This window comes from Bombina bombina, chromosome 1 (assembly GCF_027579735.1).
Source record: "Bombina bombina isolate aBomBom1 chromosome 1, aBomBom1.pri, whole genome shotgun sequence".
Classification (NCBI taxonomy): Eukaryota; Metazoa; Chordata; class Amphibia; order Anura; family Bombinatoridae; genus Bombina; species Bombina bombina.
In genome coordinates, this window is record NC_069499.1 from 1,583,667,662 (window position 1) to 1,583,691,953 (window position 24,292).

The 24,292-nt window shown below is 39.6% G+C and overlaps 1 protein-coding gene across 2 annotated transcripts in view; it reads left to right on the forward strand.

The window, feature by feature from the left end:
• Positions 1–24,292, forward strand: part of B3GNTL1 (UDP-GlcNAc:betaGal beta-1,3-N-acetylglucosaminyltransferase like 1) — a 1,507,642-nt gene that overhangs the window by 1,286,493 nt on the left and 196,857 nt on the right. The gene's annotated exons all lie outside the window — the stretch shown is intronic.

A 24,292-nucleotide genomic window follows, 5' to 3' on the forward strand; every position in this document is an offset into this window, starting at 1 on the left:
CATATAGTGTCAGCAGAGTTGTGTGTAGTAGGACCTTAGAACTTAGTCTCTGAAGAGCCCTTCCCTCTTTACCATATAGTGTCAGCAGAGTTGTGTGTAGTAGGACCTTAGAACTTAGTCTCTGAAGAGCTCTTCCCTCTTTACCATATAGTGTCAGCAGAGCTGTGCATAGTAGGACCTTATAACTTAGTCTCTGAAGAGCCCTTCCCTCTGTACCATATAGTGTCAGCAGAGTTGTGTGTAGTAGAACCATAGGACTTAGTCTCTGAAGAGCCCTGTCCCTCTGTACCATATAGTGTCAGCAGAGTTGTGCATTGTAGGACCTTAGAACTTAGTCTCTGAAGAGCCCTTCCCTCTTTACTATATAGTGTCAGCAGAGTTGTGTGTAGTAGGACCTTAGGACTTAGTCTCTGAAGAGCCCTGTCCCTCTGTACCATATAGTGTCAGCAGAGTTGTGCGTAGTAGGACCTTAGAACTTAGTCTCTGAAGAGCCCTTCCCTCTTTACCATATAATGTCAGCAGAGTTGTGTGTAGTAGGACCTTGAGACTTAGTCTCTGAAGAGCCCTGTCCATCTGTACCATATAGTGTCAGCAGAGTTGTGCGTAGTAGGACCTTAGAACTTAGTCTCTGAAGAGCCCTTCCCTCTTTACCATATAGTGTCAGCAGAGTTGTGTGTAGTAGGACCTTAGAACTTAGTCTCTGAAGAGCTCTTCCCTCTTTACCATATAGTGTTAGCAGAGATGTGTGTGTAGTAGGACCTTAGAACTTAGTCTCTGAAGAGCGCTTCCCTCTGTACCATAAAGTGTTAGCAGAGTTGTGTGTAGTAGGACCTTAGAACTTCCCAGAAGAGCCCTTCCCTCTGTACCATATAGTGTTAGCAGATTTGTGTGTAGTAGGACCTTATAACTTAGTCCCTGAAGAGCCCTTCCCTCTGTACCATATAGTGTCAGCAGATCTGTGTGTAGTAGGACCTTAGAACTTAGTCTCCGAAGAGCCCGTCCCTCTGTACCATATAGTGTTAGCAGAGTTGAGTGTAGTAGGACCTTAGAACTTCTCGGAAGAGCCCTTCCCTCTGTACCATATAGTGTCAGCAGAGTTGTGCATAGTAGGACCTTATAACTTAGTCCCTGAAGAGCCCTTCCCTCTGTACCATATAGTGTCAGCAGAGTTGTGCAGAGTAGGACCTTATAACTTAGTCTCTGAAGAGCCCTTCCCTCTGTACCATATAGCGTCAGCAGAGTTGTGCGTAGTAGGACCTTAGAACTTAGTCTCTTAAGAGCCCTTCCCTCTTTACCATATAGTGTCAGCAGAGTTGTGCAGAGTAGGACCTTAGAACTTAGTCTCTGAAGAGCCCTTCCCTCTGTACCATATAGTGTCAGCAGATTTGTGCAGAGTAGGACCTTATAACTTAGTCTCTGAAGAGCCCTTCCCTCTGTACCATATAGTGTTAGCAGAGTTGTGTGTAGTAGGACCTTAGAACTTCCCAAAAGAGCCCGTCCCTCTGTACCATATAGTGTTAGCAGAGTTGAGTGTAGTAGGACCTTAGAACTTCTCGGAAGAGCCCTTCCCTCTGTACCATATAGTGTCAGCAGAGTTGTGCATATTAGGACCTTATAACTTAGTCCCTGAAGAGCCCTTCCCTCTGTACCATATAGTGTCAGCAGAGTTGTGCAGAGTAGGACCTTATAACTTAGTCTCTGAAGAGCCCTTCCCTCTGTACCATATAGCGTCAGCAGAGTTGTGCGTAGTAGGACCTTAGAACTTAGTCCCTTAAGAGCCCTTCCCTCTTTACCATATAGTGTCAGCAGAGTTGTGCAGAGTAGGACCTTAGAACTTAGTCTCTGAAGAGCCCTTCCCTCTGTACCATATAGTGTCAGCAGATTTGTGCAGAGTAGGACCTTATAACTTAGTCTCTGAAGAGCCCTTCCCTCTGTACCATATAGTGTTAGCAGAGTTGTGTGTAGTAGGACCTTAGAACTTCCCAAAAGAGCCCTTCCCTCTGTACCATATAGTGTTAGCAGAGTTGTGTGTATTAGGACCTTAGAACTTCCCAAAAGAGCCCTTCCCTCTGTACCATATAGTGTCAGCAGAGTTGTGTGAAGTAGGACCATAGAACTTAGTCTCTGAAGAGCGCTTCCCTCTGTACCATATAGTGTTAGAAGAGTTGTGTGTAGTAGGACCTTAGAACTTAGTCCCTTAAGAGCCCTTCCCTCTGTACCATATAGTGTCAGCAGAGTTTGTGCGTAGTAGGACCTTAGAACTTAGTCCCTTAAGAGCCCTTCCCTCTGTACCATATAGTGTCAGCAGAGTTGTGTGTAGTAGGACCTTAGAACTTCCCAAAAGAGCCCTTCCCTCTGTACCATATAGTGTCAGCAGAGTTGTGTGTAGTAGGACCTTAGAACTTAGTCTGAAGAGCCCTTCCCTCTGTACCATATAGTGTCAGCAGAGTTGTGCGTAGTAGGACCTTAGAACTAGTCTCTGAAGAGCCCTTCCCTCTTACCATATAGTGTCAACAGAGTTGTGTGTAGTAGGACCTTAGAACTTAGTCTCTGAAGAGCTCTTCCCTCTTTACCATATGTTAGCAGAGTTGTGCGTAGTAGGACCTTAAACTTAGTCTCTGAAGAGCCCTTCCCTCTGTACCATATAGTGTCAGCAGAGTTGTGTGTAGTAGGACCTTAGGACTTAGTCTCTGAAGAGCCTGTCCTCTACTTAGTCTCTGAAGAGCCCTGTCCATCTGTACCATATAGTGTCAGCAGAGTTGTGCGTAGTAGGACCTTAGAACTTAGTCTCTGAAGAGCCCTTCCCTCTGTACCATATAGTGTCAGCAGAGTTGTGTGTAGTAGGACCTTAGAACTTAGTCTCTGAAGAGCTCTTCCCTCTTTACCATATAGTGTTAGCAGAGATGTGTGTGTAGTAGGACCTTAGAACTTAGTCTCTGAAGAGCGCTTCCCTCTGTACCATAAAGTGTTAGCAGAGTTGTGTGTAGTAGGACCTTAGAACTTCCCAGAAGAGCCCTTCCCTCTGTACCATATAGTGTTAGCAGATTTGTGTGTAGTAGGACCTTATAACTTAGTCCCTGAAGAGCCCTTCCCTCTGTACCATATAGTGTCAGCAGATCTGTGTGTAGTAGGACCTTAGAACTTAGTCTCCGAAGAGCCCGTCCCTCTGTACCATATAGTGTTAGCAGAGTTGAGTGTAGTAGGACCTTAGAACTTCTCGGAAGAGCCCTTCCCTCTGTACCATATAGTGTCAGCAGAGTTGTGCATAGTAGGACCTTATAACTTAGTCCCTGAAGAGCCCTTCCCTCTGTACCATATAGTGTCAGCAGAGTTGTGCAGAGTAGGACCTTATAACTTAGTCTCTGAAGAGCCCTTCCCTCTGTACCATATAGTGTCAGCAGAGTTGTGCGTAGTAGGACCTTAGAACTTAGTCTCTTAAGAGCCCTTCCCTCTTTACCATATAGTGTCAGCAGAGTTGTGCAGAGTAGGACCTTAGAACTTAGTCTCTGAAGAGCCCTTCCCTCTGTACCATATAGTGTCAGCAGATTTGTGCAGAGTAGGACCTTATAACTTAGTCTCTGAAGAGCCCTTCCCTCTGTACCATATAGTGTTAGCAGAGTTGTGTGTAGTAGGACCTTAGAACTTCCCAAAAGAGCCCGTCCCTCTGTACCATATAGTGTTAGCAGAGTTGAGTGTAGTAGGACCTTAGAACTTCTCGGAAGAGCCCTTCCCTCTGTACCATATAGTGTCAGCAGAGTTGTGCATATTAGGACCTTATAACTTAGTCCCTGAAGAGCCCTTCCCTCTGTACCATATAGTGTCAGCAGAGTTGTGCAGAGTAGGACCTTATAACTTAGTCTCTGAAGAGCCCTTCCCTCTGTACCATATAGCGTCAGCAGAGTTGTGCGTAGTAGGACCTTAGAACTTAGTCCCTTAAGAGCCCTTCCCTCTTTACCATATAGTGTCAGCAGAGTTGTGCAGAGTAGGACCTTAGAACTTAGTCTCTGAAGAGCCCTTCCCTCTGTACCATATAGTGTCAGCAGATTTGTGCAGAGTAGGACCTTATAACTTAGTCTCTGAAGAGCCCTTCCCTCTGTACCATATAGTGTTAGCAGAGTTGTGTGTAGTAGGACCTTAGAACTTCCCAAAAGAGCCCTTCCCTCTGTACCATATAGTGTTAGCAGAGTTGTGTGTATTAGGACCTTAGAACTTCCCAAAAGAGCCCTTCCCTCTGTACCATATAGTGTCAGCAGAGTTGTGTGAAGTAGGACCATAGAACTTAGTCTCTGAAGAGCGCTTCCCTCTGTACCATATAGTGTTAGAAGAGTTGTGTGTAGTAGGACCTTAGAACTTAGTCCCTTAAGAGCCCTTCCCTCTGTACCATATAGTGTCAGCAGAGTTGTGCGTAGTAGGACCTTAGAACTTAGTCCCTTAAGAGCCCTTCCCTCTGTACCATATAGTGTCAGCAGAGTTGTGTGTAGTAGGACCTTAGAACTTCCCAAAAGAGCCCTTCCCTCTGTACCATATAGTGTCAGCAGAGTTGTGTGTAGTAGGACCTTAGAACTTAGTCTCTGAAGAGCCCTTCCCTCTGTACCATATAGTGTCAGCAGAGTTGTGCGTAGTAGGACCTTAGAACTTAGTCTCTGAAGAGCCCTTCCCTCTTTACCATATAGTGTCAACAGAGTTGTGTGTAGTAGGACCTTAGAACTTAGTCTCTGAAGAGCTCTTCCCTCTTTACCATATAGTGTTAGCAGAGTTGTGCGTAGTAGGACCTTATAACTTAGTCTCTGAAGAGCCCTTCCCTCTGTACCATATAGTGTCAGCAGAGTTGTGTGTAGTAGGACCTTAGGACTTAGTCTCTGAAGAGCCCTGTCCCTCTGTACCATATAGTGTCAGCAGAGTTGTGCGTAGTAGGACCTTAGAACTTAGTCTCTGAAGAGCCCTTCCCTCTTTACCATAAAGTGGCAGCAGAGTTGTGTGTAGTAGGACCTTAGGACTTGCCAAAAGAGCCCTTCCCTTTGTACCATATAGTGTCAGCAGATCTGTGTGTAGTAGGACCTTAGAACTTAGTCTCCAAAGAGCCTGTCCCTCTGTACCATATAGTGTTAGCAGAGTTTAGTGTATTAGGACCTTAGAACTTCTCGGAAGAGCCCTTCCCTCTGTACCATATAGTGTCAGCAGAGTTGTGCATAGTAGGACCTTATAACTTAGTCCCTGAAGAGCCCTTCCCTCTGTACCATATAGTGTCAGCAGAGTTGTGCAGAGTAGGACCTTATAACTTAGTCTCTGAAGAGCCCTTCCCTCTGTACCATATAGTGTCAGCAGAGTTGTGCGTAGTAGGACCTTAGAACTTAGTCCCTTAAGAGCCCTTCCCTCTTTACCATATAGTGTCAGCAGATTTGTGCAGAGTAGGACATTAGAACTTAGTCTCTGAAGAGCCCTTCCCTCTGTACCATATAGTGTCAGCAGAGTTGTGCAGAGTAGGACCTTATAACTTAGTCTCTGAAGAGCCCTTCCCTCTGTACCGTATAGTGTTAGCAGAGTTGTGTGTAGTAGGACCTTAGAACTTCCCAAAAGAGCCCTTCCCTCTGTACCATATAGTTTTAGCAGAGTTGTGTGTAGTAGGACCTTAGAACTTCCCAAAAGAGCCCTTCCCTCTGTACCATATAGTGTCAGCACAGTTGTGTGTAGTAGGACCTTAGAACTTAGTCTCTGAAGAGCGCTTCCCTCTGTACCATATAGTGTTAGCAGAGTTGTGTGTAGTAGGACCTTAGAACGTAGTCCCTTAAGAGCCCTTCCCTCTGTACCAAATAGTGTCAGCAGAGTTGTGCGTAGTAGGACCTTAGAACTTAGTCCCTTAAGAGCCCTTCCATCTGTACCATATAGTGTCAGCAGAGTTGTGTGTAGTAGGACCTTAGAACTTCCCAAAAGAGCCCTTCCCTCTGTACCATATAGTGTCAGCAGAGTTGTGTGTAGTAGGACCTTAGAACAGTCTCTGAAGAGCCCTTCCCTCTGTACCATATAGTGTCAGCAGAGTTGTGCGTAGTAGGACCTTAGAACTTAGTCCCTTAAGAGCCCTTCCCTCTGTACCATATAGTGTCAGCAGAGTTGTTTACAGTTTACAGTTTCTTAGTAAATGACTGTTCCCCTAGAAAGAGCATGTGAAGGGTATTTCATTAAGATATTCAAAATGCATTAAACCCCAGCTACATTATATGGTACTTCATGATTGTAATGGCCAAAGCAGAGGCATTCACTGATATTTAAAGGAAACATTAGATATGTAGCATCACTTAAATTATACTATCACAACTGTAATTGTGTATATGAATATTACTATACAAATACAGACCCACAGAAGGTACTCATACAGACCCACAGCAGCTTCTAGATTACTATACTCATACAGACCCACATAAACTGCTAGATTACTATACTCATACAGACCCACAGCAGCTACTAGATTACTATACTCATACAGACCCAAAGAAGCTACTAGATTACTATACTCATACAGACCCACATAAACTGCTAGATTACTATACTCATACAGACCCACAGCAGCTACTAGATTACTATACTCATACAGACCCACAGAAGCTACTAGATTACTATACTCATACAGACCCACAGCAGCTACTAGTTTACTATACTCATACAAACCCACATAAACTACTAGATAACTATACTCATACAGGCCCACAGAAGCTGCTAGATTACTATACTCATACAGACCCACTGCAGCTACTAGATTAGTTTACTCATACAGACCCACAGAAGCTACTAGATTACTATACTCATACAGACCCACAGCAGCTACTAGATTACTATACTTATACAGACCCACAAAAGCTACTAGATTACTATACTCATACAGACCCACAGCAGCTACTCATACAGACCCACAGCAGCTACTAGATTACTATACTCATACAGACCCACATAAACTACTAGATTACTATACTCATACAGATCCACAGCAGCTACTAGATTACTATACTCATACAGAACCACGGCAGCTACTCATACAGACCCACAGCAGCTACTAGATTACTATACTCATACAGACCCACATAAACTACTAGATTACTATACTCATACAGACCCACAAAAGCTACTCATACAGACCCACAGCAGCTACTAGATTACTATACTCATACAGACCCACATAAACTACTAGATTACTATACTCATACAGACCCACAGAAGCTGCTAGAATGCTATACTCATACAGACCCTCAGAAGCTACTAGATTACTATACTCATACAGACCACAGAAGCTACTAGATTACTATACTCATACAGACCCACATAAACTGCTAGATTACTATACTCATACAGACCCACAGCAGCTACTAGATTACTATACTCATACAGACCCAAAGAAGCTACTAGATTACTATACTCATACAGACCCACATAAACTGCTAGATTACTATACTCATACAGACCCACAGCAGCTACTAGATTACTATACTCATACAGACCCACAGAAGCTACTAGATTACTATACTCATACAGACCCACAGCAGCTACTAGTTTACTATACTCATACAAACCCACATAAACTACTAGATAACTATACTCATACAGGCCCACAGAAGCTGCTAGATTACTATACTCATACAGACCCACAGCAGCTATTAGATTACTATACTCATACAGACCCACAGCAGCTACTAGTTTACTATACTCATACAAACCCACATAAACTACTAGATAACTATACTCATACAGGCCCACAGAAGCTGCTAGATTACTATACTCATACAGACCCACAGCAGCTACTAGATTACTATACTCATACAGACCCACATAAACTACTAGATTACTATACTCATACAGACCCACAAAAGCTACTCATACAGACCCACAGCAGCTACTAGATTACTATACTCATACAGACCCACATAAACTACTAGATTACTATACTCATACAGACCCACAGAAGCTGCTAGAATACTATACTCATACAGACCCTCAGAAGCTACTAGATTACTATACTCATACAGACCACAGAAGCTACTAGATTACTATACTCATACAGACCCACAGAAGCTACTAGGTTACTATACTCATACAGACCCACAGCAGCTACTAGATTACTATACTCATACAGACCCAAAGAAGCTACTAGATTACTATACTCATACAGACCCACAGAAGCTACTAGGTTACTATACTCATACAGACCCACATAAACTACTAGATTACTATACTCATACAGACCCACAGAAGCTACTAGGTTACTATACTCATACAGACCCACATAAACTACTAGATTACTATACTCATACAGACCCACATAAACTACTAGATTACTATACTCATACAGACCCACAGAAGCTGCTAGATTACTATACTCATACAGACCCACAGAAGCTACTAAATTACTATACTCATACAGACCCACAGAAGCTACTAGATTACTATACTCATACAGACCCACAGAAGCTGCTAGATTACTATACTCATACAGACCCACATAAACTACTAGATTACTATACTCATACAGACCCACAGAAGCTACTAGATTACTATACTCATACAGACCCACAAAAGCTACTAGATTACTATACTCATACAGACCCATACAATCTACTAGATTACTATACTCATACAGACCCATACAATCTACTAGATTACTATACTCATACAGACCCACAAAAGATACTAGATTACTATACTCATACAGACCCACAAAAGCTACTAGATTACTATACTCATACAGACCCATACAATCTACTAGATTACTATACTCATACAGACCCACAAAAGATACTAGATTACTATACTCTTACAGACCCACAGCAGCTACTAGATTACTATACTCATACAGACCCATAGAAGCTACTAGATTACTATACTCACAGATAACTCTTTACCCACAGATACAAACACACATCCTACTCACATGCACAAACACCTATACATTACATCACTCACATGCACAAACACCTATACATTACAACATGCACATGTACATACACCTATACATTACAGCACTCTCATGCACAAACACCTATACATTACAACACTCTCATGCACAAACACCTATACATTACAACATGTACATACACCTATACATTACAACACTCTCATGCACAAACACCTATACATTACAACATGTACATACACCTATACATTACAACACTCTCATGCACAAACACCTATAAATTACAACACTCTCATGCACAAACACCTATACATTACAACACACGCATGCACAAACACCTATACATTACAACACTCACATGCACAAACACCTATACATTACAACATGCACATGTACAAACACCTATACATTACAACATGCACATGCACAAACACCTATACATTACAACACTCACATGCACAAACACCTATACATTACAACATGCACATGTACAAACACCTATACATTACAACATGCACATGCACAAACACCTATACATTAGAACACTCACATGCATAAACACCTATACATTACAATACTCACATGCACAAACACCTATACATTACAACATGCACATGTACATACACTTATACATTACAACACTCACATGCACAAACACATATACATTACAACACTCATGCACAAACACCTATACATTACAACACTCTCATGCACAAACACCTATACATTACAACATGCACATGTACATACAGGGAGTGCAGAATTATTAGGCAAATGAGTATTTTGACCACATCATCCTCTTTATGCATGTTGTCTTACTCCAAGCTGTATAGGCTCGAAAGCCTACTACCAATTAAGCATATTAGGTGATGTGCATCTCTGTAATGAGAAGGGGTGTGGTCTAATGACATCAACACCCTATATCAGGTGTGCATAATTATTAGGCAACTTCCTTTCCTTTGGCAAAATGGGTCAAAAGAACGACTTGACAGGCTCAGAAAAATAAAAAATAGTGAGATATCTTGCAGAGGGATGCAGCACTCTTAAAATTGCAAAGCTTCTGAAGCGTGATCATCGAACAATCAAGCGTTTCATTCAAAATAATCAACAGGGTCGCAAGAAGCGTGTGGAAAAACCAAGGCGCAAAATAACTGCCCATGAACTGAGAAAAGTCAAGCGTGCAGCTGCCAAGATGCCACTTGCCACCAGTTTGGCCATATTTCAGAGCTGCAACATCACTGGAGTGCCCAAAAGCACAAGGTGTACAATACTCAGAGACATGGCCAAGGTAAGAAAGGCTGAAAGACGACCACCACTGAACAAGACACACAAGCTGAAACTTCAAGACTGGGCCAAGAAATATCTCAAGACTGATTTTTCTAAGGTTTTATGGACTGATGAAATGAGAGTGAGTCTTGATGGGCCAGATGGATGGGCCCGTGGCTGGGTTGGTAAAGGGCAGAGAGCTCCAGTCCGACTCAGACGCCAGCAAGGTGGAGGTGGAGTACTGGTTTGGGCTGGTATCATCAAAGATGAGCTTGTGGGCGCTTTTCGGGTTGAGGATGGAGTCAAGCTCAACTCCCAGTCCTACTGCCAGTTTCTGGAAGACACCTTCTTCAAGCAGTGGTACAGGAAGAAGTCTGCATCCTTCAAGAAAAACATGATTTTCATGCAGGACAATGCTCCATCACACGAGGCCAAGTACTCCACAGCGTGGCTGGCAAGAAAGGGTATAAAAGAAGAAAATCTAATGACATGGCCTCCTTGTTCACCTGATCTGAACCCCATTGAGAACCTGTGGTCCATCATCAAATGTGAGATTTACAAGGAGGGAAAACAGTACACCTCTCTGAACAGTGTCTGGGAGGCTGTGGTTGCTGCTGCACGCAATGTTGATGGTGAACAGATCAAAACACTGACAGAATCCATGGATGGCAGGCTTTTGAGTGTCCTTGCAAAGAAAGGTGGCTATATTGGTCACTGATTTGTTTTTGTTTTGTTTTTGAATGTCAGAAATGTATATTTGTGAATGTTGAGATGTTATATTGGTTTCACTGGTAAAAATAAATAATTGAAATGGGTATATATTTGTTTTTTGTTAAGTTGCCTAATAATTATGCACAGTAATAGTCACCTGCACACACAGATATCCCCCTAAAATAGCTAAAACTAAAAACAAACTAAAAACTACTTCCAAAAATATTCAGCTTTGATATTAATGAGTTTTTTCGGTTCATTGAGAACATGGTTGTTGTTCAATAATAAAATTAATCCTCAAAAATACAACTTGCCTAATAATTCTGCACTCCCTGTACACTTATACATTACAACACTCACATGCACAAACACCTATGCATTACAACATGCACATGTACATACACTTATACATTACAACACTCATGCACAAACACCTATACATTACAACACTCACATGCACAAACACCTATACATTACAACATGCACATGTACATACACTTATACATTACAACACTCACATGCACAAACACCTATACATTACAACATGCACATGTACATACACTTATACATTACAACGCTCACATGCACAAACACCTATACATTACAACATGCACATGCACAAACACCTATACATTACAACACTCTCATGCACAAACACCTATACATTACAACACTCTCATGCACAAACACCTATACATTACAACACTCTCATGCACAAACACCTATACATTACAACATGCACATGTACATACACCTATACATTACAACACTCACATGCACAAACACCTATACATTACAACATGTACATACACCTATACATTACAACACTCACATGCACAAACACATATGCATTACAACATGCACATGTACATACACCTATACATTACAACACTCTCATGCACAAACACCTATACATTACAACACTCTCATGCACAAACACCTATACATTACAACACTCACATGCACAAACACCTATACATTACAACATGCACATGTACATACAACTATACATTACAACACTCTCATGCACAAACACCTATACATTACAACACTCTCATGCACAAACACCTATACATTACAACACTCTCATGCACAAACACCTATACATTACAACATGCACATGTACATACAACTATACATTACAACACTCACATGCACAAACACCTATACATTACAACACTCATGCACAAACAGCTATACATTACAACATGCACATGTACATACACCTATACATTACAACACTCTCATGCACAAACACCTATACATTACAACATGTACAGACACCTATACATTACAGCACTTTCATGCACAAACACCTATAAATTACAACACTCTCATGCACAAACACCTATACATTACAACAATCATGCACAAACACCTATACATTACAACATGCACATGCACAAACACCTATGCATTACAACACTCACATGCACAAACACCTATACATTACAACACTCACATGCATAAACACCTATACATTACAACACTCTCATGCACAAACACCTATACATTACAACACTCTCATGCACAAACAGCTATACATTACAACACTCACATGCACAAACACCTATACATTACAACACTCTCATGCACAAACAGCTATACATTACAACACTCACATGCACAAACACCTATACATTACAACACTCATGCACAAACACCTATACATTACAACACTCATGCACAAACAGCTATACATTACAACATGCACATGCACAAACACCTATGCATTACAACACTCACATGCATAAACACCTATACATTACAACACTCTCATGCACAAACACCTATACATTACAACACTCATGCACAAACACCTGTACATTACAACATGCACATGCACAAACACCTATACATTACAACACTCATGAACAAACACTTATACATTACAACACTCATGCACAAACACCTATACATTACAACACTCATGCACAAACAGCTATACATTACAACATGTACATGTACATACACCTATACATTACAACATGCACATGTACATACACCTATACATTACAACACTCACATGCACAAACACCTATACATTACAACATGCACATGTACATACACCTATACATTACAACACTCTCATGCACAAACACCTATACATTACAACACTCATGCACAAACAGCTATACATTACAACACTCATGCACAAACAGCTATACATTACAACATGCACATGTACATACACCTATACATTACAACACTCTCATGCACAAACACCTATACATTACAACACTCATGCACAAACAGCTATACATTACAGCATGCACATGTACATACACCTATACATTACAACACTCTCATGCACAAACACCTATACATTACAACACTCATGCACAAACAGCTATACATTACAACATGCACATGTACATACACCTATACATTACAACACTCTCATGCACAAACAACTATACATTACAACACTCATGCACAAACAGCTATACATTACAACATGCACATGTACATACACCTATACATTGCAACACTCTCATGCACAAACAGCTATACATTACAACACTCATGCACAAACACCTATACATTACAACACTCACATGCACAAACAGCTATACATTACAACATGTACATACACCTATACATTACAACACTCTCATGCACAAACACCTATACATTACAACACTCATGCACAAACAGCTATACATTACAACACTCTCATGCACAAACACCTATACATTACAACACTCATGCACAAACACCTGTACATTACAACACTCATGCACAAACACCTATACATTACAACACTCATGCACAAACAGCTATACATTACAACACTCATGCACAAACACCTATACATTACAACACTCATGCACAAACAGCTATACATTACAACACTCATGCACAAACACCTATACATTACAACACTCATGCACAAACAGCTATACATTACAACACTCACATGCACAAACACCTATACATTACAACACTCATGCACAAACACCTATACATTACAACACTCATGCACAAACACCTATACATTACAACACTCATGCACAAACAGCTATACATTACAACACTCTCATGCACAAACACCTATACATTACAACACTCATGCACAAACACCTATACATTACAACACTCATGCACAAACACCTATACATTACAACACTCATGCACAAACACCTATACATTACAACACTCATGCACAAACAGCTATACATTACACCTATACATTGCAACACTCTCATGCACAAACAGCTATACATTACAACACTCATGCACAAACACCTATACATTACAACACTCATGCACAAACAGCTATACATTACAACATGCACATGTACATACACTTATACATTACAACACTCTCATGCACAAACACCTATACATTACAACACTCTCATGCACAAACACCTATACATTACAACACTCATGCACAAACACCTATACATTACAACACTCATGCACAAACAGCTATACATTACAACACTCACATGCACAAACACCTATACATTACAACACTCATGCACAAACACCTATACATTACAACACTCTCATGCACAAACACCTATACATTACAACACTCATGCACAAACAGCTATACATTACAACATGCACATGTACATACACTTATACATTACAACACTCTCATGCACAAACACCTATACATTACAACACTCTCATGCACAAACACCTATACATTACAACACTCATGCACAAACACCTATACATTACAACACTCTCATGCACAAACACCTATACATTACAACACTCTCATGCACAAACACCTATACATTACAACACTCATGCACAAACAGCTATACATTACAACACTCATGCACAAACACCTATACATTACAACACTCATGCACAAACAGCTATACATTACAACACTCATGCACAAACAGCTATACATTACAACATGCACATGTACATACACCTATACATTACAACACTCTCATGCACAAACACCTATACATTACAACACTCACATGCACAAACACCTATACATTACAACACTCACATGCACAAACACCTATACATTACAACATGCACATGTACATACACCTATACATTACAACACTCTCATGCACAAACACCTATACATTACAACACTCATGCACAAACAGCTATACATTACAACACTCATGCACAAACAGCTATACATTACAACATGCACATGTACATACACCTATACATTACAACACTCTCATGCACAAACACCTATACATTACAACACTCATGCACAAACAGCTATACATTACAACATGCACATGTACATACACCTATATATTACAACACTCTCATGCACAAACACCTATACATTACAACACTCATGCACAAACAGCTATACATTACAACATGCACATGTACATACACCTATACATTACAACACTCTCATGCACAAACAACTATACATTACAACACTCATGCACAAACAGCTATACATTACAACATGCACATGTACATACACCTATACATTGCAACACTCTCATGCACAAACAGCTATACATTACAACACTCATGCACAAACACCTATACATTACAACACTCACATGCACAAACAGCTATACATTACAACATGTACATACACCTATACATTACAACACTCTCATGCACAAACGCCTATACATTACAACACTCATGCACAAACAGCTATACATTACAACACTCTCATGCACAAACACCTATACATTACAACACTCATGCACAAACACCTGTACATTACAACACTCATGCACAAACACCTATACATTACAACACTCATGCACAAACAGCTATACATTACAACACTCATGCACAAACACCTATACATTACAACACTCATGCACAAACAGCTATACATTACAACACTCTCATGCACAAACACCTATACATTACAACACTCATGCACAAACACCTATACATTACAACACTCATGCACAAACACCTATACATTACAACACTCATGCACAAACAGCTATACATTACAACACTCTCATGCACAAACACCTATACATTACAACACTCATGCACAAACACCTATACATTACAACACTCATGCACAAACACCTATACATTACAACACTCATGCACAAACACCTATACATTACAACACTCATGCACAAACACCTATACATTACAACACTCATGCACAAACAGCTATACATTACACCTATACATTGCAACACTCTCATGCACAAACAGCTATACATTACAACACTCATGCACAAACACCTATACATTACAACACTCATGCACAAACACCTATACATTACAACACTCATGCACAAACAGCTATACATTACAACACTCACATGCACAAACACCTATACATTACAACACTCATGCACAAACACCTATACATTACAACACTCTCATGCACAAACACCTATACATTACAACACTCATGCACAAACACCTATACATTACAACACTCATGCACAAACAGCTATACATTACAACACTCACATGCACAAACACCTATACATTACAACACTCATGCACAAACACCTATACATTACAACACTCTCATGCACAAACACCTATACATTACAACACTCATGCACAAACAGCTATACATTACAAAACTCACATGTACATACACTTATACATTACAACACTCTCATGCACAAACACCTATACATTACAACACTCTCATGCACAAACACCTATACATTACAACACTCATGCACAAACACCTATACATTACAACACTCATGCACAAACAGCTATACATTACAACACTCACATGCACAAACACCTATACATTACAACACTCATGCACAAACACCTATACATTACAACACTCTCATGCACAAACACCTATACATTACAACACTCATGCACAAACACCTATACATTACAACATGCACATGTACATACACTTATACATTACAACACTCTCATGCACAAACACCTATACATTACAACACTCTCATGCACAAACACCTATACATTACAACACTCATGCACAAACACCTATACATTACAACACTCTCATGCACAAACACCTATACATTACAACACTCTCATGCACAAACACCTATGCATTACAACACTCATGCACAAACAGCTATACATTACAACACTCATGCACAAACACCTATACATTACAACACTCATGCACAAACACCTATACATTACAACACTCACATGCACAAACACCTATACATTACAACACTCTCATGCACAAACACCTATACATAACCACTTTCACACACACACACACACACACACACACACATTTATTTCATATTAAATGTCTTATTCTTAGATCTGCAATTGACTCAAGTTTGTTTTGTTTATTTAGCCTTTTATAGCCATATCCCACTAGGTCTAGATATTATAAATCATGTGTTTTGCACATTAGTTTTTCACCCTGAAACTGCAGATTTTAATTGTATCTTTTTCTAATCAGTTAATAATCCCCTCATACATTACTCTCATCCCAATGTAGTGAGGACAGTCGGCCAGTGAGCCAAAAATAAACAAAGTCTTATCCAGTTAGTGAGAAACACAGCAGTGAGCAGTCACCCACTAATGGAAATCCCAGTGAAATATGTGACAAGCACAAGTGAGCAGTAACAATGTGCCATAGGTGCAGTAACAGTGTATCACATGATCAGTAACAATGTACCATAGGTGCAGTAACAGTGTATCACATGATCAGTAACAATGTGCCATAGGTGCATTAACAGTGTATCACATGATCAGTAACAATGTGCCATATGTACAGTAACAAACAGCTATACATTACAACATGCACATGTACATACACCTATACATTGCAACACTCTCATGCACAAACAGCTATACATTACAACACTCATGCACAAACACCTATACATTACAACACTCACATGCACAAACAGCTATACATTACAACATGCACATGTACATACACCTATACATTACAACACTCTCATGCACAAACACCTATACATTACAACACTCATGCACAAACAGCTATACATTACAACACTCTCATGCACAAACACCTATACATTACAACACTCATGCACAAACACCTGTACATTACAACACTCATGCACAAACACCTATACATTACAACACTCATGCACAAACAGCTATACATTACAACACTCATGCACAAACACCTATACATTACAACACTCATGCACAAACAGCTATACATTACAACATTATCATGCACAAACACCTATACATTACAACACTCATGCACAAACACCTATACATTACAACACTCATGCACAAACAGCTATACATTACAACACTCTCATGCACAAACACCTATACATTACAACACTCATGCACAAACACCTATACATTGCAACACTCATGCACAAACACCTATACATTACAACACTCATGCACAAACACCTATACATTACAACACTCATGCACAAACACCTATACATTACAACACTCATGCACAAACAGCTATACATTACACCTATACATTGCAACACTCTCATGCACAAACAGCTATACATTACAACACTCATGCACAAACACCTATACATTACAACACTCATGCACAAACAGCTATACATTACAACATGCACATGTACATACACTTATACATTACAACACTCTCATGCACAAACACCTATACATTACAACACTCTCATGCACAAACACCTATACATTACAACACTCATGCACAAACACCTATACATTACAACACTCATGCACAAACAGCTATACATTACAACACTCACATGCACAAACACCTATACATTACAACACTCATGCACAAACACCTATACATTACAACACTCTCATGCACAAACACCTATACATTACAACACTCTCATGCACAAACACCTATACATTACAACACTCATGCACAAACAGCTATACATTACAACACTCATGCACAAACAGCTATACATTACAACACTCATGCACAAACACCTATACATTACAACACTCATGCACAAACACCTATACATTACAACACTCACATGCACAAACACCTATACATTACAACACTCTCATGCACAAACACCTATACATAACCACTTTCACACACACACACACACACACACACACATTTATTTCATATTAAATGTCTTATTCTTAGATCTGCAATTGACTCAAGTTTGTTTTGTTTATTTAGCCTTTTATAGCCATATCCCACTAGGTCTAGATATTATAAATCATGTGTTTTGCACATTAGTTTTTCACCCTGAAACTGCAGATTTTAATTGTATCTTTTTCTAATCAGTTAATAATCCCCTCATACATTACTCTCATCCCAATGTAGTGAGGACAGTCGGCCAGTGAGCCAAAATAAACAAAGTCTTATCCAGTTAGTGAGAAACACAGCAGTGAGCAGTCACCCACTAATGGAAATCCCAGTGAAATATGTGACAAGCACAAGTGACCAGTAACAATGTGCAATAGGTGCAGTAACAGTGTATCACATGATCAGTAACAATGTACCATAGGTGCAGTAACAGTGTATCACATGATCAGTAACAATGTGCCATAGGTGCATTAACAGTGTATCACATGATCAGTAACAATGTGCCATATGTACAGTAACAATGTATCACATGATCGGTAACAATGTGCTATAGGTGCAGTAACAGTGTATCACATGATCAGTAACAATGTGCCATATGTACAGTAACAATGTATCACATGATCGGTAACAATGTGCTATAGGTGCAGTAACAGTGTATCACATGATCAGTAACAATGTGCCATATGTACAGTAACAATGTATCACATGATCAGTAACAATGTGCTATAGGTGCAGTAACAGTGTATCACATGATCAGTAACAATGTGCTATAGGTGCAGTAACAGTGTATCACATGATCAGTAACAATGTGCCATAGGTGCAGTGACAGTGTATCACATGATCAGTAACAATGTGCCATAGGTGTAGTAACAGTGTATCACATGATCAGTAACAATGTGCTATAGGTGCAGTAACAGTGTATCATATGATCAGTAACAATGTTCTATTGGTGCAGTAACAATGTATCTCATGATCAGTAACAATGTGCTATAGGTGCAGTAACAATGTATCACATGATCAGTAACAATGTGCTATAGGTGCAGTAACAATTTATCACATAATCAGTAACAATGTGCTATAGGTGCAGTAACAGTGTATCACATGATCAGTAACAATGTGCTATAGGTGCAGTAACAGTGTATCATATAATCAGTAACAATGTGATATAGGTGCAGTAACAGTGTATCACATGATCAGTAACAATGTTCTATTGGTGCAGTAACAATGTATCTCATGATCAGTAACAATGTGCTATAGGTGCAGTAACAATGTATCACATGATCAGTAACAATGTGCTATAGGTGCAGTAACAATTTATCACATGATCAGTAACAATGTGCTATAGGTGCAGTAACAGTGTATCACATGATCAGTAACAATGTGCTATATGTGTAGTAACAATGTATCACATGATCAGTAACAATGTGTTATAGGTGCAGTAACAATGTATCACATGATCAGTAACAATGTGCTATAGGTGCAGTAACAGTGTATCACATGATCAGTAATAATGTGCCATAGGTACAGTAACAGTGTATCACATGATCAGTAACAATGTGATATAGGTACAATTAGTGTATCACATGATCAATAACAATGTGCCATAGGTGCAGTAACAGTGTATCACATGATCAGTAACAATGTGCCATAGGTGCAGTAACAGTGCATAACATGATCAGTAACAATGTACCATAGGTGCAGTAACAGTGTATCACATGGTCAGTAACAATGTGCTATAGGTGCAGTAACAGTGTATCACATGATCAGTAACAATGTGCCATACGTACAGTAACAGTGTATCACATGATCAGTAACAATATGCCATAGGTACAGTAACAGTATATCACATGATCAGTAACAATGTGCCATAGGTGTAGTAACAGTGTATCACATGATCAGTAACAATGCACCATAGGTGCAGTAACAGTGTATCACATGATCAGTTACAATGTGCCATAAGTACAGTAACAGTGTATCACATGATCAGTAACAATGTGTCATAGGTGCAGTAACAGTGTATCACATGATCAGTAACACTGTGCTATAGGTGTAGTAACAGTGTATCACATGATCAGTAACGATAGGCCATAGGTGCAGTAACAGTGTATCACATAATCAGTAACAATGGGCCATAGGTGCAGTAACAATGTGCCATATGTGCAGTAACAGTGTATCACATGATCAGTAACAATGTGATATAGGTACAGTAACAGTGTATCACATGATCAGTTACAATGTGATATAGGTACAGTAACAGTGTATCACATGATCAGTAACAATGTGCCATATGTGCAGTAACAGTGTATCACATGATCAATAACAATGTGATATAGGTACAGTAACAGTGCATCACATGATCAGTAACAATGTGCCATAGGTGTAGTAATAGTGTATCACATGATCAGTAACAATGTGCCATAGGTGCAGTAACAGTGTATCACATGATCAGTAACAATGTGCTATAGGTGCAGTAACAGTGTATCACATGATCAGTAACAATGTGCCATAGGTGTAGTAACAATGTATCACATGATCAGTAACAATGTGCCATAGGTACAGTATCAGTGCATCACACAATCAGGAACAATGTGCCATAGGTGCAGTAACAGTGTATCACATGATCAGTAACAATGTACCATAGGTGCAGTAACAGTGTATCACATGATCAGTAACAATGTGCCATAGGTGCAGTAACAGTGTATCACAGGATCAGTAACAATGTGCTATAGGTGCAGTAACAGTGTATCACATGATCAGTAACAATGTGCCATACATACAGTAACAGTGTATCACATGATCAGTAACAATGTGCCATAGGTACAGTAACAGTATATCACATGATCAGTAACAATGTGCTATAGGTACAGTAACTATGTATCACATGATCAGTAACAATGCGCCATAGGCACAGTAACAGTGTATCACATGATCAGTAACAATGTGCCATAGGTACAGTAACAGTGTATCACATGATCAGTAACAATGTGCCATAGGTACAGTAACAGTGTATCACATGATCAGTAACAATGTGCCATAGGATCAGTAACAATGTGCCATAGGTACAGTAACAGTGTATCACATGATCAGTAACAATGTGCCATAGGTACAGTAACAGTGTATCACATGATCAGTAACAATGTGCCTTAGGTACAGTAACAATGTATCACATGATCAGTAACAATGTGCCATAGGTGCAGTAACAGTGTATCACATGATCAGTAACAATGTGCCATAGGTACAGTAACAGTGTATCACATGATCAGTAACAATGTGCCATAGGTGCAGTAACAGTGTATCACATGATCAGTAACAATGTGCCATAGGTGCAGTAACAGTGTATCACATGATCAGTAACAATGTGCCATAGGTGTAGTAACAGTGTATCACATGATCAGTAACAATGCGCCATAGGTGCAGTAACAGTGTATCACATGATCAGTAACAATGTGCCATAGGTACAGTAACAATGTATCACATGATCAGTAACAATGTGCCATAAGTACAGTAACAGTGTATCACATGATCAGTAACAATGTGCCATAGGTACAGTAACAGTGTATCACATGATTTGTTACAATGTGCCATAGGTGCAGTAACAGTGTATCACATGATCAGTAACAATGTGCCATAGGTGCAGTAACAGTGTATCACATGATCAGTAACAATGTGCCATAGGTGTAGTAACAGTGTATCACATGATCAGTAACAATGTGCCATATGTGCAGTAACAGTGTATCACATGATCAGTAACAATGTGCCATAGGTACAGTAACAGTGTATCACATGATCAGTAACAATGTGCTATAGGTGCAGTAACAGTGTATCACATGATCAGTAACAATGTGCTATAGTTGCAGTAACAGTGTATCACATGATCAGTAACAATGTGCCATAGGTACAGTAACAGTGTATCAAATGATCAGTAACAATGTGCCATAGGTACAGTATCAGTGTATCACACGATCAGTAACAATGTGCAATAGGTGCAGTAACAGTGTATCACATGATCAGTAACAATGTGCTATAGGTGCAGTAACAGTGTATCACATGATCAGTAACAATGTGTCATAGGTGTAGTAACAATGTATCACATGATCAGTAACAATGTGCCATAGGTACAGTATCAGTGTATCACACGATCAGGAACAATGTGCCACAGGTACAGTAACAGTGTATCACATGATCAGTAACAATGTGCTATAGGTGCAGTAACAGTGTATCACATGATCAGTAACAATGTGCTATAGGTGCAGTAACAGTGTATCACATGATCAGTAACAATGTGCCATAGGTACAGTAACAGTTTATCAAATGATCAGTAACAATGTGCCATAGGTGCAGTAACAGTGTATCACATGATCAGTAACAATGTGCCATAGGTACAGTATCAGTGTATCACACGATCAGTAACAATGTGCCATAGGTGCAGTAACAGTGTATCACATGATCAGTAACAATGTGCCATAGGTACAGTATCAGTGTATCACACGATCAGGAACAATGTGCCATAGGTACAGTAACAGTGTATCACATGATCAGTAACAATGTGCTATAGGTGCAGTAACAGTGTATCACATGATCAGTAACAATGTGCTATAGTTGCAGTAACAGTGTATCACATGATCAGTAACAATGTGCCATAGGTACAGTATCAGTGTATCACACGATCAGGAACAATGTGCCATATGTGCAGTAACAGTGTATCACATGATCAGTAACAATGTGCTATAGGTGCAGTAACAGTGTATCACATGATCAGTAACAATGTGCTATAGTTGCAGTAACAGTGTATCACATGATCAGTAACAATGTGCCATAGGTGTAGTAACAATGTATCACATGATCAGTAACAATGCGCCATAGGTGCAGTAACAGTGTATCACATGATTAGTAACAATGTGCCATAGGTACAGTATCAGTGTATCACACGATCAGGAACAATGTGCCATATGTGCAGTAACAGTGTATCACATGATCAGTAACAATGTGCTATAGGTGCAATAACAATGTATCACATGATCAGTAACAATGTGCTATAGGTGCAATAACAATGTATCACATGATCAGTAACAATGTGCTATAGGTGCAATAACAATGTATTACATGATCAGTAACAGTGTATCACATGATCAGTAACAATGTGCCATAGGTGCAGTAACAGTGCATAACATGAGCAGTAACAGTGTATCACATGGTCAGTAACAATGTGCTATAGGTGCAGTAACAGTGTATCACATGATCAGTCACAATGTGCCATACATGCAGTAACAGTGTATCACATGATCAGTAACAATGTGCCATAGGTGTAGTAACAGTGTATCACATGATCAGTAACAATGCGCCATAGGTGCAGTAACAGTGTATCACATGATCAGTAACAATGTGCCATAGGTGTAGTAACAGTGTATCACATGATCAGTAACAATGTGCCATAGGTACAGTAACAGTGTATCACATGATCA